The sequence below is a fragment of the Protopterus annectens genome, chromosome 2.part0 (assembly GCF_019279795.1).
Source record: "Protopterus annectens isolate FY-2018-M chromosome 2.part0, PAN1.0, whole genome shotgun sequence".
Classification (NCBI taxonomy): Eukaryota; Metazoa; Chordata; order Ceratodontiformes; family Protopteridae; genus Protopterus; species Protopterus annectens.
Window position 1 is genome coordinate 907,859,073 of NC_056728.1, and position 14,054 is coordinate 907,873,126.

The 14,054-nt window shown below is 40.5% G+C and overlaps 1 protein-coding gene across 1 annotated transcript in view; it reads right to left on the minus strand.

Annotated features, from left to right (window-relative positions):
* The window catches only part of LOC122793290 (anthrax toxin receptor 2-like), a 3,151,219-nt gene that overhangs the window by 2,217,203 nt on the left and 919,962 nt on the right, over positions 1–14,054 (minus strand). The window lies entirely within an intron of this gene.

A 14,054-nucleotide genomic window follows, 5' to 3' on the forward strand; every position in this document is an offset into this window, starting at 1 on the left:
TTTCTGGCAAGTACTGGTTGTGTACTACATGTGACAACAATCTCCTGTATTCTCCATATGTCTGGACTATTGGGTAGGATTTCAAGATGGAAACATCCAGGCCCAGCTAAAATTTGAATAACAATACATCAAGTCTCCCAAAAGCATGTGGGAAAATGCATTATGGTCTGATGAAACCAAGGTTGAACTTTTTGGCCACAATTCCAAAAGGTATGTTTGGTGCAAAAACAACACTTTGCATTACCAAAAGAACACCATCCCCATGGTGAAGCATGGTATTGGCAGTATCATGCTTTGGGTTTGCTTTTCTTCAGCTGGAACTGGGGCTTTAGTCAAGGTTGAGGGAATTATAAACAGTTCCAAATACCGATCACATTTGGCCCAAAACTTTCAAGAGTCTGCTAGAAAGCTGAAGATGAAGAGGAATTTCACCTTTCAACATGACAATGACTCCAAGCATACATCGAAATCAACAAAAGAATGGCTTCAGCAGAAGAAAATTAAAGTTTTGGAATGGCCCAGCCAGAGCCCAGACCTAAATCTAATAGAAAATCTATGGGGTGACCCGACGACTGTGCACAAGATATGCCCCTTGCTGACAGATTTGGAGCACTTTTGCAAAGAAGTGTGGGCAGATATTGTCAAGTCAAGATGTGCCATGCTGATAGACTCCTATCCAAGAAGATTGAATGCTGTAATTAAATCAAAAGGTGCTTCAACAAAGTATTAGTTTAAGGGTGTGCACACTTATGCAACCAGCTTATTGCACATTTTTTATTTTTTAGATTTTTACCCAACAGACCTATTTGTTTTTCAATTGAATTTCACAGGTTATAGGCCACATTAAAGGTGGGAAAAGGTTTGAAATGATTTATTGTGGTCTCATGTTTTATATAACAAAAACCTGGCATTTTAACAGGGGTGAACACCACTTTTTATATCCACTGTATGGGCTTGACATTGTAACAAGATAAGGAAAGATGGATAAAAGCAAGTTAAAATTAATATGTGGTCTTGGGCCACTGGGTGGGTGTAGGTGCATAAATGAAATCAGTATATTACAAGTAGAATTAAGACAATAATTTTTTCCCCATTTTTTAAAGGTTGTCTGTCTGGATTGATGTCCTTTACTTAGCAAACAGGCTTCAAAATAGGACAAAATGATGAAAAGCATAAATAAGTTTCTTGAATATGCAATAGTAGGAGACAAGAAGTCTGCATCCAAAGACATCTAGACAGGAGAAGTCTGTACATTATGTTCTGAGTGAAACATACAAAGATTCTTTAAAGCATCACCACAGTTGTTAGTGGTTTTAGTTTTCTCGTCACTAACTACTTTTACTTGAAAACAAGCTGTCTGCAGGTGCAAGCAATTGATCTTGAGAGTTCTGGCAGTCTTTCCTGATACAAATGCAAAACCTGAAAGTACAGTGGCAAGCAGGTCAGTTAAGTCTGAAACTGGGGAAATGAATAAAAAATAGAAGCCTCCCCAGCAGCCTTAATGTTTTAATGCAGTTAATACAACAGTGCACAGCCTGGCTTTATTTAAAGATATCCAATGCGCTTTTGTTAGGGTAAAAGTTAATGATTTCTGATGGCATGCAAGCAGTTATCCACATATGAGAGGAAACAAACATATTTAAAATACAGACAGCAATCACAGTATGTGAGGATACATGCTGTAACATGAGTTTTAGCATGGGTAAAGTACAGTTGTGTACACTTACCATAAATGTAGATGTTCGAGTGTATTCACTGTTGCAGTCATTAAATTGGGTAATCTGCTGGCAGGTTGCCCTCAGTTGGCCTGATTAACAAAGTTTTGGGTCCTGCATCAGTTGTTGCCCCTTCCTCCATGACATCAGGTCATCAGGGGTATAAAACATGTGGTTGATGCCATTACATCAGTTTTTCTTGCCCCAGATGTCAGGTGCCCCCCTAATGGGGAGCAAATAAACATAAAAACACAAAGGTACACCACCAACAAAAAGCAAATACACCAAAAAGGTTTTTAAGCATAGTAAAGGAAAGTAGAGGTATAGCCAGAAGAAGTTAGAGGGCTGGAGGGAGGGTAACCAGGACTGCAATAGTGAATACACTTGAACATCTACATTAATGGTAAGTGTACACAACTGTACTATGTTCTTCGTGTTTCACTGCTGCAGTCATTACATTTGGGTAGATTCCCAAAGCTATGGTTGACAGGAGAAGTTTATATAGCATTAGGGCCAGCTATAAGGCCCTGCAAGACAGCAGTGGCAAAGCCAGCTCTGGATTTAGAAAAAAATTGGCAAATGATAATGCTTGGTGAAAGTATGTACAGAACTCAAGGTAGCAGCATCTAGGATGTCCCTGGTAGGAACACCTCTGAGAACGGCTGCAGAAGTAGATGCAGCCCTGGTGGAGTGAAATCTGATCCTCTGGGGGATAGGTTTTCCATGGTGCTTATAGCAGAAATTAATGCAATGGCTTATCCATTTAGAAATGGTTTGTTTTGAAATAGCCTTCCACTCTGCCCCTGCAGCAAATGCTACTAGCAGTTGTTCAGATTTTCTTCGACGTTTAGTCAAGTCCAAGTACAATCTAAGTTGTCTGTGCACATCCAAGGAATGCAGAATCCATTCCCCTTTGTTCTGTGGATTGGGAAAGAAGGTTGGCAAATGAATGGACTGATTAAGAGCCACACTGGATCAGACATCCTTCTAGCTGAAGTGAATGCTAAAAGGAAGGTTGTTTTCCAAGAAAGAAATTTTAATTGTGCAGTAGCAGCTGGCTCGAAAGGAGGTAGAGTGACTTTCTCCAATACAAAGTTAAGGTCCCAGGCAGGGGTTGGAGCTCTCCTGGGGTGGTCTCAAGTTTTTTGCCCCTCTGAGATACTGCTTGAGCAGAGGATGAGAGAAGAGGGGAGGTTCTGTGTTATAATGAGCTGAAATGGCGGAGGCGTGGATTTTATTGGAGGAAAAGGACAGGCCCTTGTGAAGCATCCCAGTTAAGTATTGCAAAATCTGAGGTAAATTGGGTGCTGCTGTGCTCATCCCTTGAGATTGGTTCCAGGCACAGAATCTTTTCCATTTGTCAACATAGGATTTTCTAGTACTAGGTCTCCTTGCCTCCAAGACGACAGTGATTAGCCAGGCTGCAAGGTTCAATGTTGGAAGCTGAGTGTGCAGAATTTTGTTCTCCTGCTGAGACAGCAGGGAAGGGGTCTGAGGCAGGTGCCATGGAGATAACTGCGACACACTGCGCAGGAGGGGGTACGAGTGTTGACGCGGCCAATCTGGAGCAATCAAAATCATCCTTGGTTTGTCCTGTTTGACTTTTAGTAGAACTTTGGAGAGCAGAGGCAGCGGGGGGAAGGCGTAGATTGACAGGTTTTTCCAGCTGAAGGACAGAGCATCCACTTTCCAGGCTTGTTTGCAGGGAGTCCTTGTGCAAAACTTGTCCAACTGGTAGTTCTGGGGGAGGCAAATAGATCTATGTTTGGCTCCCCCATTCACTTGTCAACATGTTGAAAATCCTTGGTTCCAGTTTCCACTCGTGTGGGTCCATGAGGTTTCTGCTTAGTCCATCTGCCAGTGTATTCAATTTTCCTGGCAGGAATTGAGCTTGTAGGTGAACTTGGTAGCTCAAGGCTGTGTTCCACAATGCCATGGCTAGTCTGCAGAGGGGGTAGGAATGTGTACCCCCCCTGCTTGTTTATGTACCACATAACTGTGGTGCTGTCCGGCTTTACCATTAGTTGTTCTGAAAGAATGTAGTCATTGAAGGCTGTCAGAGCATCTGTACAGCTAACATTTCTTTTTGATTGATATGCAGGGGCATTTGATTTGGGTTCCATTTGTCCTGAATGCACTTTCCTGCCAGGTAAGCCCCCCATGCATAGTCTGATGCATCTGTAGTTAGGGTTTGGGCGGCAGGGGGTAGTGTGAATGGTAGTCCCTTGCTTTGGTGGCAGGCCTCTGCCCACCAGAGGAACTCCCAACGTAGGCAAGGTATAATAGGAATCGTTTCCAGGCTGTGATAATGTTGACGCCATACACTTTTTAGATACTACTGTAGTTTCCTCATATCCAGTCTTGTATATGGAATTAGAAGAATGCAGGAGGCCATGAACCCCAAAGGCTTGCAGTATTTGTCTTGCAGATAGCAGGGTTTTGTGGCAACTTGTTTGAAGTAGGTTACCAAATGTATTCTGGTGTATGGAAAGCCATCTGAGCAGTTGTATTCAAGGTTGCACACAGGAATGTAATTTGTTGACAGGGTACCAGTTTTGATTTCTGGTGTACCCCAGACAAATTAGAACCCTTTTTACAAATGCCACATGACTTAAAAGTATGCCCTGGTTTTTTGCCCGAAACAGACAATCGTCCAGGTATGGATATATTTGAACATTTCTTTGCTTGTAAAATGCAATAACTGGAGCCAGGCACTTTGTGAATATCCTGGGCTCAGTAGACAAGCTAAAGGGCAGTGCAGAGAACTGTAAATGCGAGTAGCCTGCTTTGAAGCATAGGTATCTTCTGCAAGACTCCCTATTGGGACGTGCAGGTATGCTTCTTTTAAATCTAGTGTTGCCAACCAGGCATCTTTGCCTAGAGTCAGCATCTTGAATTTTGAAATCTCCAGAAAGGTGTTTAGAGTAGACAGGTCCAGAATTGGACGCCACGATTTGTCTTTTCTGGGTACCAGAAAGAGTCTGGAGTAGAAACCTTGTCCCATTTCCTCTTTTGGTACCAGTTGAATAGCCCCCATGCTTAAGAGGAAAAGTACTTGTTTTTGAGCCTCTGCTCACTGACTTGGGGGCAGGTCTGGCCACCCATTTGGTGTTGGCAATGTGTGGAAATGAAATCTGTATCTCTGGGACACTATATTTAAACCCATTTGTCCTGGGTTATGAGTTCCCAGTTCTTTGCATGAAGAGCAATCTTTCCCCCCAAAGGGGTGGTCAAAAGATACATGCTTGGGAATTTTAAAAGGAAGTCGTTGAGACTTTACACCATAGGGGGGTGTCTTGTTATTTCCAGATATGGAAGTGGAGGCCCCACACTGCTTAGTTCTGAGAGTCCCCTGGGACTGAAACCTGGGTTTTTTGCTGTCTCTGGGTTTGACTTGAGAGGACCTGGAAGGGACTGGAAAGGACCAATTCTTAGTAAGCCAGTGCCTACTAAACCTTGGTGGCTGCACTTGTAAAAAATCTTTAACAGTTTGCATTGATTTAGCTTTATCTTCTATCTTTTTAAGAACTTCTTCAGCCTTGTTGTCTAACAGGCGGTCCTGATTTAAAGGAGCATCCAACAATTTAGCTTTAACATGATCAAGCAAAGATTGCTCCTTAAGCCAAGCATGCCTTCTAAGCACAGACCCAGTAACAGCAGCCCTACAAGAGGCCTCTAAAGAATCAAAACCACATTGCAAAGTATGTTTTCCAACTTGTTCAACGGAATGCATAAAGTCCTGTAAATCTATTTTCCACACAGTCAGGAATCAACATCATGTTCTGTTTAAGCAGTCCAATAACATGTTGCTGATATTTTAACATATGAAATTGGCAGTTAAAAGCTCTGATTACCAAGGTTGCAGAAGTATAAACCTTTTTACCCCATCTATCCAGCGCCCTGGAGTCTCTATCAGAAGGGGTAGAATTTTTTGCAGTAGAAGCCATTAAGTCCTTGGGCCCCTGAGAAATAGTCTCTGGATCTGCAACAGGATTTTTGAAAAGGAACTTATGGGACTCAGGAACCCTGTAGTATCTGTCAGGTTTACTAGGAGCAGGAGGCAGGGAATCAGGGGCCAAACTGGATTCCGAGAACACATCATAAACAATGTCTAGCACAGGAGGTATAGCCAAAGGCCTATGCTGAGGTAGGAGGAGGAAATCCCTAAGCCTCTTTTTTGAATCAGAAAATTCTGGGCTTTCCCAATGGAAATGCTCCCTTAAAGTATGTAAAGTTTCCCCAAAATAAAAATCCTCAGGAGGGGAAGCAGAGGGAATGGAATCCTCTACATCAGAATCCTCATAAGTAGGTATGGACAAATCCAGATCATCAGAAGAGTCATAAGAAACAGAATCCTGATCAGAAGATTCATAATCAAGCTCGGCCCTAGGCCTCTTAGAGGGGGGGGGGGGTTGACTACCTCTGATTAGAGTTATTAGATCTTCAGCCATTTTTAGCATTTGTTTTTTTGGTATAGGGGCCTGAGCATGTGGTGTGGGCATCAGTTTTTTAGACATGGATCGAGATTTAGGCCTTAGTAATGAAGAAGTAATTTTAATATGCAAGTCTGTAGGCCTGAATACTCCCTCAGAAGCCGATGCCTACACAATGGCTCCAGACTCATCCAAGGTAGAGACATTCGTGGGTTCCACAGTTGAAGTATCTTGCAGCATACTGGACTCTGAATGGGTCTCAGTAGAGGCCTGGGGGGCTGCGAAAGTGCCTCACTGAGTACCGGTGAACTGGCGACTTGCTTAGGAGAAGTGTCATCTGCAGTTTTGGACCTCGGTAGCCTGTCTCTGTCTTTATCTTTGTGTTTTTTCGGAATCCCGGTAGTCAGATGGCTAAACGATGACATTTCTGGATAATTAAACATAGAACCGAAATATTTAGAGGCAAAAATGTACTGACAACGGATAGTGCGCGGATTAAATAAAGCAAAAAAAATTACAGCAAGGTACGTCATGGTCAGGGCCTACGCAAGGAATACAGTATGAATGAAAATCAAGTATTTGCTTTCCAAAAGTAATGCAATTATTAACTTTTACTGACATCGGTAAGGAGCAAGAAAATGTTTCCCCAATGGGGTACTTAGCTTTAAGTTGAAGACTTCGGTTCTGAAACTAGAAAACGAAAATTTCAGGAGTCAGCCGACCGGCACTTGCAAACTGCTTTTGCTTCAGGCACCACACAGCAAGAAAGACTGGTGTTATGGCATCGACTGCATGTGTTATACCCCTGACGACCTGACGTCATGGAAGAAGGGACAGCAACTGACGCAGGACCCAAGACTTTGTTAATCAGGCCGACTGAGGGCAACCTGCCAGCAGACTACCCAAATGTAATGACTGCAACAGTGAAACACGAAGAACATTCTTAATTTTAGATTAGGTAATCCCTGTGGGTGCAGCCACCGATTTGGGGCAATTGCCACTACCTGGAAAGTTAAACTGTAATAGCTGAAAATGTACATACTTTTGTAAATTTCTTCTAAGTGAATAAGGGATATGGATTTTAAAAATATATATTTAGTTTTTGGCTTGAGGATTTTCATTAAGGCAAAAAGGCTTAAAATGTGACATTGGTTCCAACAGAGATGAGAAGAATCAATGGTATAAAAAGATCATCCTGCCAGGCAGTGTGTGCATGTAAGACAAAAGTTAGAAACACATATTCAAAAGAACTGTACAACAGGTGGTAGCAATAGTTTTCTTTCATAATAGCTGCTTTGTCAATGTATTGACCAAATGGAAAGAGTACTGAATTAAAATAAGAAATGTAGGGTGCAAATAGCAATGTTGCAGGAGACACATCTGGATAGAAATGAGAATATGGATAGAAATGAGAATCTGAATTTGACAAAGAAAGGAGTTTAGTATAGATATTCAGCAGAATATCAAGGACAAAGAAAAAGGGACTAATACTAACTAGAGGGGATCAAACAGGGATAGAAGACGTAAAAATACAATAATGGTAGGCTTGTGGTAGTAGGGTTTATTGGCAAGGGAGGAGGACAAAACTGGCATGTACTTGTATTCTACCAAAAACTGCTATTATGAAACTTAAGAAAAATTTGGAGAAATAATCAGCTTAAAGCCAGGAATATTTAAAGGTGGGGACTAAAACTTGATTTGCAATACTAGGGATGTATTGGGGGACCTATAAGTTAAAATAAAACAGAATAGAGTACATTTCTGAAGAAATTTATGAAAATATTTGGCATGGAAGTTTAGACTTCAGTAGCAGAAACTAAGAATTGAGACAGTATTCTCCAAGGTACAATAACTGGGTTAGACTGGATTGATATTTCACTCAGACATGTGCATTTGTTTGAAAGCTTCAACATATATCCAATAACTATTTCAGACCATACAGTGATGAAAACTAACAAAAATACAGGGCAATGAAGTAAGAAACAAGACACTGGTGTTTTCCTACTTGCATTTTAAAAAGAGAGGAACTTTAAGGAATGGGTAATGGAAATTATTTGAGAGTTAATATAAATTTATACAGAGGGGATAGTAGTGAGCAGGATAAAATGAAATGGGGTTTAAAAGTACGACAGAAATAAAAGATGAAGAGATGGTTAAGTAATATGAATTATTTAGAGGGTCTGACAAAGATTAAATATTGCAAAATAATAGGAATATCACAGAACGAGAGAGAGAAATGCAGAGTGCTAAAGGGAAATTAAGTCAGTATTTGTGTACTATGCATGAGTTTAAAAATATTAATGTTAAGCAAGTATTTTTGATAATGGATCCAGAGCACAAAACATTTAGCTCTACAACTTAAGCGACATATATAGAAAGAGTCGTTGCCAAACGTAGGGAACCTATAGCAAGGGGAAAACATACAAAATAAAAAAAAAACAATGACTCTAAAGAGGTATTACAGATATTTCAAAAATGTTAGCATTTCTATAAAACAGAAGTATGTGGAGACAAAGGAATAGCACAAATGGAAATATTTATGGAAGACTTAATTATGCCAAGGTTAGAGGAAGATAAGGCTCAATGACTAATAGTTAACACAAGAGGAGATGGCATAAAAACCATGATGTATTATCAATCTTCAGGAAAGTCTCCAGTAACAGATGTTATTTCTTTGGAAGTTTTGAGGTTAGGAGGTTAGAAAGTGATAAAGACCAGGAAAATTGTGTTTAATATTTTTTAAAAAGGAGGGGAAATACCAGCATCTTGAAAGAAAGCCGTAGTGGTTGTATTAGCCAAAGGAGGAAAAGACTACGCAGTCTCAGGTTCATATAGACCCATTTCAATTTTAAACCATAATCATAAAGTGTCTATGTCTATACAAGGTAAGAGAATGGCAAAAATGTCACCACAGCTGCTGGATATGGATCAGTATCGTATGAGGAGGGGAGGCAAACATTAATAACATTAATCAAACAATGGCTATCCAGAGGGAAGAAGAATGCAAGAAAATACCACTGTTACTGGTGGGTCATGATAAAGAAAAAACATTTGATAGAGTAAGCTGGGATTTTACAAGCAGGACAATGGGAGCATTTGCATTCTCTGATACAATAATAGGGTTAATCAGGAGGATATATGATGAATCAGAGGCAAGATTTAAAGTGAGAGGGTTTCTTTCTGATAAGCTGCGTTTGAAAAAAGTAATCAGGTTGGGGTGTCCTCTTTCCCCTTTGTTATTTGCTTTATGTTTAGAGCCATCGGTAAAGAAAATATGGGACTCAGACATTCAAGGACATAACTGGTATGTAATCATGAAAAGTTGGCCTTATTTGTAGATATTTTGTACTTAAATCCAGAAAAGGACATTTCAATGCTGTGGGACTCTGAAACAGTTTCAAGTCTATTTAGAATATAAAATTAATGAAGAAAACAAAGGCTATAGTAGTAAAGTATGTACCCACACATGAACTGGTTTGAAAATATGCATATTTATGGGACACAAAATTAAGTATTTAGGTGCACAAACTACAAAGGATTCTGTTATGACAGCTAATATATGTGAGAAGATGTTAAAAAATAATACAAAAACTGAGAAAATGGAAGATTATGTTCTTGATATTGATAGCAAGATACAAGAAGTAAAAATGTTTTAGTCCCCTTAGTTCTATTTGTAAAGGTCAAATATATTTTTATCAACCAGAGAAGCTGTGGACATTAAATAGTTGAATGAGTTTATTTGGGAGGGAAAGAGAGTGACAGGGTTAATGGGATAAGTTAGAACAAGGTGTTTTAATATTACCTTATTTGTATAGATATGTTAGAGCTAAACAGATAATGCTTGTATAAATAATACAATCAGAAAGTTATAAATCATAGTGGAAAGGGATAATGATGAAGGGGTAAGGAGAGAGTAGGATTTTGAACGTAGATCCTAAAGTAGAATAAGTACTATACAGAATATTATATTCATGAAGTATTCTAAAAACTAAGTAAACACGGCAAAGGAGAAGAGAGATTTTTGCCAATAGGAATGACTAAAAGTAGGGATACAGAAAATAGGCAAGAGGGAAGAAGGAAATAGAATTTACTGGAGAAAACAGGCAAACAAACCAAGATATTGGGAGCAAGTACCTAGACAGGGAAGGGTAATGGAGTAGGACAATGCCAAGCAAAAGTGTTGACTGAGGGTTAGAGACTGTTTTCCCTACCAGTGACTGATATCAGAATTTAGGCAAATAGAAAGGGATATATGAGTCCAAAGTAGAAGAAAACAGCTCTTGTAGAGTTTTTAGTCAAGTCTATTACAAAAACTGACATTAAAAAAGGAATAATTTGTAGGGCATATAAAATATTGTACCATAACTATAGGAATCAATTAAAGGTGGTAAGAAAAGACAAAGAAGAGAGACTGGAAAAGCAATTTACAAAGGACCAATGGAAGAACATATAAGTATGGCTTCCAAGTATCAGTGGAGTCTGGAAGGTTTATAATTTGTGCTTGGCAGTGTTTGTATAGGTATTTCTATACCCCAAACTAGAAAGAACTTTTCCTCAGGTAAATACCAAATGCTGGAGGTGTAATGGGAAAGAGAGAGATAACTGGGAAAGTAAAGTTGTGTGACAACTTACCGTAACAGGAGACTTACTACTGATCACTGTTGCAGTATTCCTGACATATGGGTTCTCACAACTGATGTCTGGCTGGTGTAAAAAAAAAAACTTTACCTTCCTGAGATTGTACATCTGATGCATGACCTCAGCTCATAAGCAAAGTGGTATAATGGTGGTCGTATGAGCAGGGACCCTTACAGCATCTCTAAGCCAGCAGTACGAAGACTACTAAGATGGGGAAACTGGTCAGCCAAGACAGGTGTTGCTCAAATAGGTAAGAAAACTCCACTGCTCCCATGTAGCAGGACAGAAGTTAAAAGCAAGGAGCAAGGGGGGGGGGGGCAAGAAAAGGAAGGTTGAAGTAAGCAAGAGAAGAGGGGATGGAGGGTGGGAAGGAATAATAAAACAGTGACCAGTAGAGCAGTTACTTTTCTTATGCAACTGTACTAAGTGTTGACTGAAATCACTGTTGCAGTATTCCTGACATATGGGTGATTTCCACAGCTGAAGGAGGCAGAGAGAGAGAAAGATGGCTGGTTATGTCTACCGAGTAGATGAGTTATCTAGCACTCTGGATGGGACTAATCTAGTAAAGGCTGTCCTGGACAAGAAGGTATCAATTTTGTACTATTTGGTAAAGGTGTGTACAGAGGACCAAGTGGCAGCTTACAAGATAGACCTGGCATCTAGGAAGCCACTGCCATAGTGAAATGCATTTTGGGCAGAAAGGCAAAGGGTTATCATAGTGTGAATAGTAGAAACAGATAGCTGCAGCAGCTTGTTTGGAGACTGGCTGGCCCAGCTTAAGGCTAATAAAAGATACAAAGAGCTGGCTTGTCTTCCTGAAGGATTTAGTTTTGTCTAGACAAAATCTGAGCAGCCTGTAAATGTCCAGTGAATGTAACCTCCCCCAACACACACACACACACACACACACACACACACACACACACACACACACACACACACACGTTTGGTTGTTGAGAGAGAAAGTGGGTAGGTGAATAGCCTGGTTGAGGGACAGCTTAACTACGTTAGGCACAAAGGATGGATTAGCCCTAAGAGTCACCCTTGTCCTTGTGGAAAATAAAAGGGGAATGGCCATGAGAGCTTGTAACTCAGAAAATCACCTATCAGAGGTGAGAGCCAAGAGGAGGATGGTTTTCCAAGAAGTTTAGTGAAGTATAAGATGTGGTTCAAAGGGAGGCAATGTAAGCTTTTCTTAGCACAAAATTGAGACCTCAAAGGGAAGAGATGGGTTTTGGTGGTGGGTTAAGATGCAACAAAAAGCAGGACTTCAGGTCTAGCCATAAGCAGAGGGTTAAGAGGTAGGTAGGCATTTTTTCAACACCTTTACTGAATTATCACTTCTGACATATGCAAATTTATATTTATACAAAAGTAATCAAATTGTATTAAACAAACATTAACAAACATTATACTTCACATATATTGCTATATATCATATATCCTAAGCAACATTACACAAAGTATTCAATTTCTAACCCGGTTTTTAAAGAAACATCTTTATTAAACCATCACGACATAAGCAATCATACATTTATTATAAATGAAAACAAACCACACCAACACAATCCTAGTTGCAAGCATTTTACATCACAAACCTTACTGACATACTCCCAGTTGCAAACATTATATATCACTTATAATGTACCCAATTATTTTCAAACATTACATAGCTCATTTAAGTTCTGCCTTCTTTTAAACCTCATTCCTCCCCTGTATGTATTGCTCCCAAGAGGCAGACAGGCATTGATGGCTGCCAGGAGAGCTCTTATAGAAGTGTAGGGCAATCTTGACTTTAGTAGTTCAAAAAGCTATTGCAGTACAGCAGCAGCCGGAGGTTAAACTGTGTCCTGACTATGTTCATGGTACCAATAGGAAACATTTTCCATTTAGATGTGCAAGATTTTCTAGTAGTGTTTTTCCTGGCTTCTTGTTGCACCTGAGCAACCTCTTCAGAGAAAAGGTGTCTGAGCAATTAAAATTCTATCATCCGTAGTATAAAGTTGAGATAGGAAAGTTGAGTAATCAGGTCTGCTTGTAATGGTATTTTCCTGTAATTTCTCTTTGTCAGGTGAAATAGCAGGGGAAACCAATGGTTTCTTGGCCAAAAGGGTGCCAATAAAAAGAGCCTGGGTGCTTTCTTTTGTGCTTTCAGAAGAATTTTTGGAGGAGGAGGCAATGGAGGAAAGGCATACATGAACTTCTCTAACCACTGGAGAAGGCAGCATCTGCCCCCAAGGCTGTGGGAGAAGAACCCTTGTTACAGAAATAGAACTCAATGATGGTTGGTGATGCAAACAGGTCCATCTAAGGAGTGCCCAATGAAATATCACCTGGAAAACCTGAATGTTTAATGTCTATGTAAGGAGATCCACCAAGGAGGAGCTTAGGGAGTCTGCCAGCACATTGCCCTGAGAAGGGATGTAAGCAGCTTTGAGTGTGATGCCCATCTGGGTGGCTAGGTTCCATGCCTCCTGAGCTAACCTGCACATTTGGTAAGGCATGATGTCTACCTGTTTACGTACCACATGACTGCGGTGCTGTCTGTGTAAATTGTTAGTGGCCTAGGTCTCCATAGGTTGAGAAAGGTCTGCAGAATAGCCCTCTGATACGTTCCCTCAGAAACTGAGATTGCCATCTGCCCTGCACCATTGTGATCCTGCCCATGCTCTCCACACCTGTTGAAGAGGATGTGATGCTGTGATGTTAAGTCGTGGGTTGAAGGTTGACCTGGCCCTTTCACCAAAGCAGCTCCCTTTTAAGACAAGAGAGGAGGGGAGAGGAATTAGGGTGTACAAGGGGTGACAACACTAAGACCACAGCGACTTTAGCTATCACTGCATTTTTCTAATGTGAAGTGTGGCCAGGGGGAGCACAGGAGTGGTGGCTGCCATGAAACCCAACATTCTCCCTTGATGATCAATGTGTTGCAGAGTAGAGATCTTGGAAACATTTGGACAGATTGTGAATTTTCTCCTGGGGGAAGACAGTATACACTTTCTTTGTGTCCAATCTGCAGCCCAGGAAAACAAGATCCTGTGTAGGAACCATGTGGGATTTTTTTGCAGCTTATAGTGAAACACATACCTAATAGGAGTTAGTGGTTGAAGTGTAGATGCTGAAGAAGAACTCCCAAAGAGACAGCTTGGACCCAGGTCATACAGGTAAGGGAAAACATATTCCCTGAATGCAACAGAAAGCCATTTGTGGAGCTAAACACTTTCTGAACACCCTTGGTGCTGTGGAAAGACCAAAAGGCAAAGCA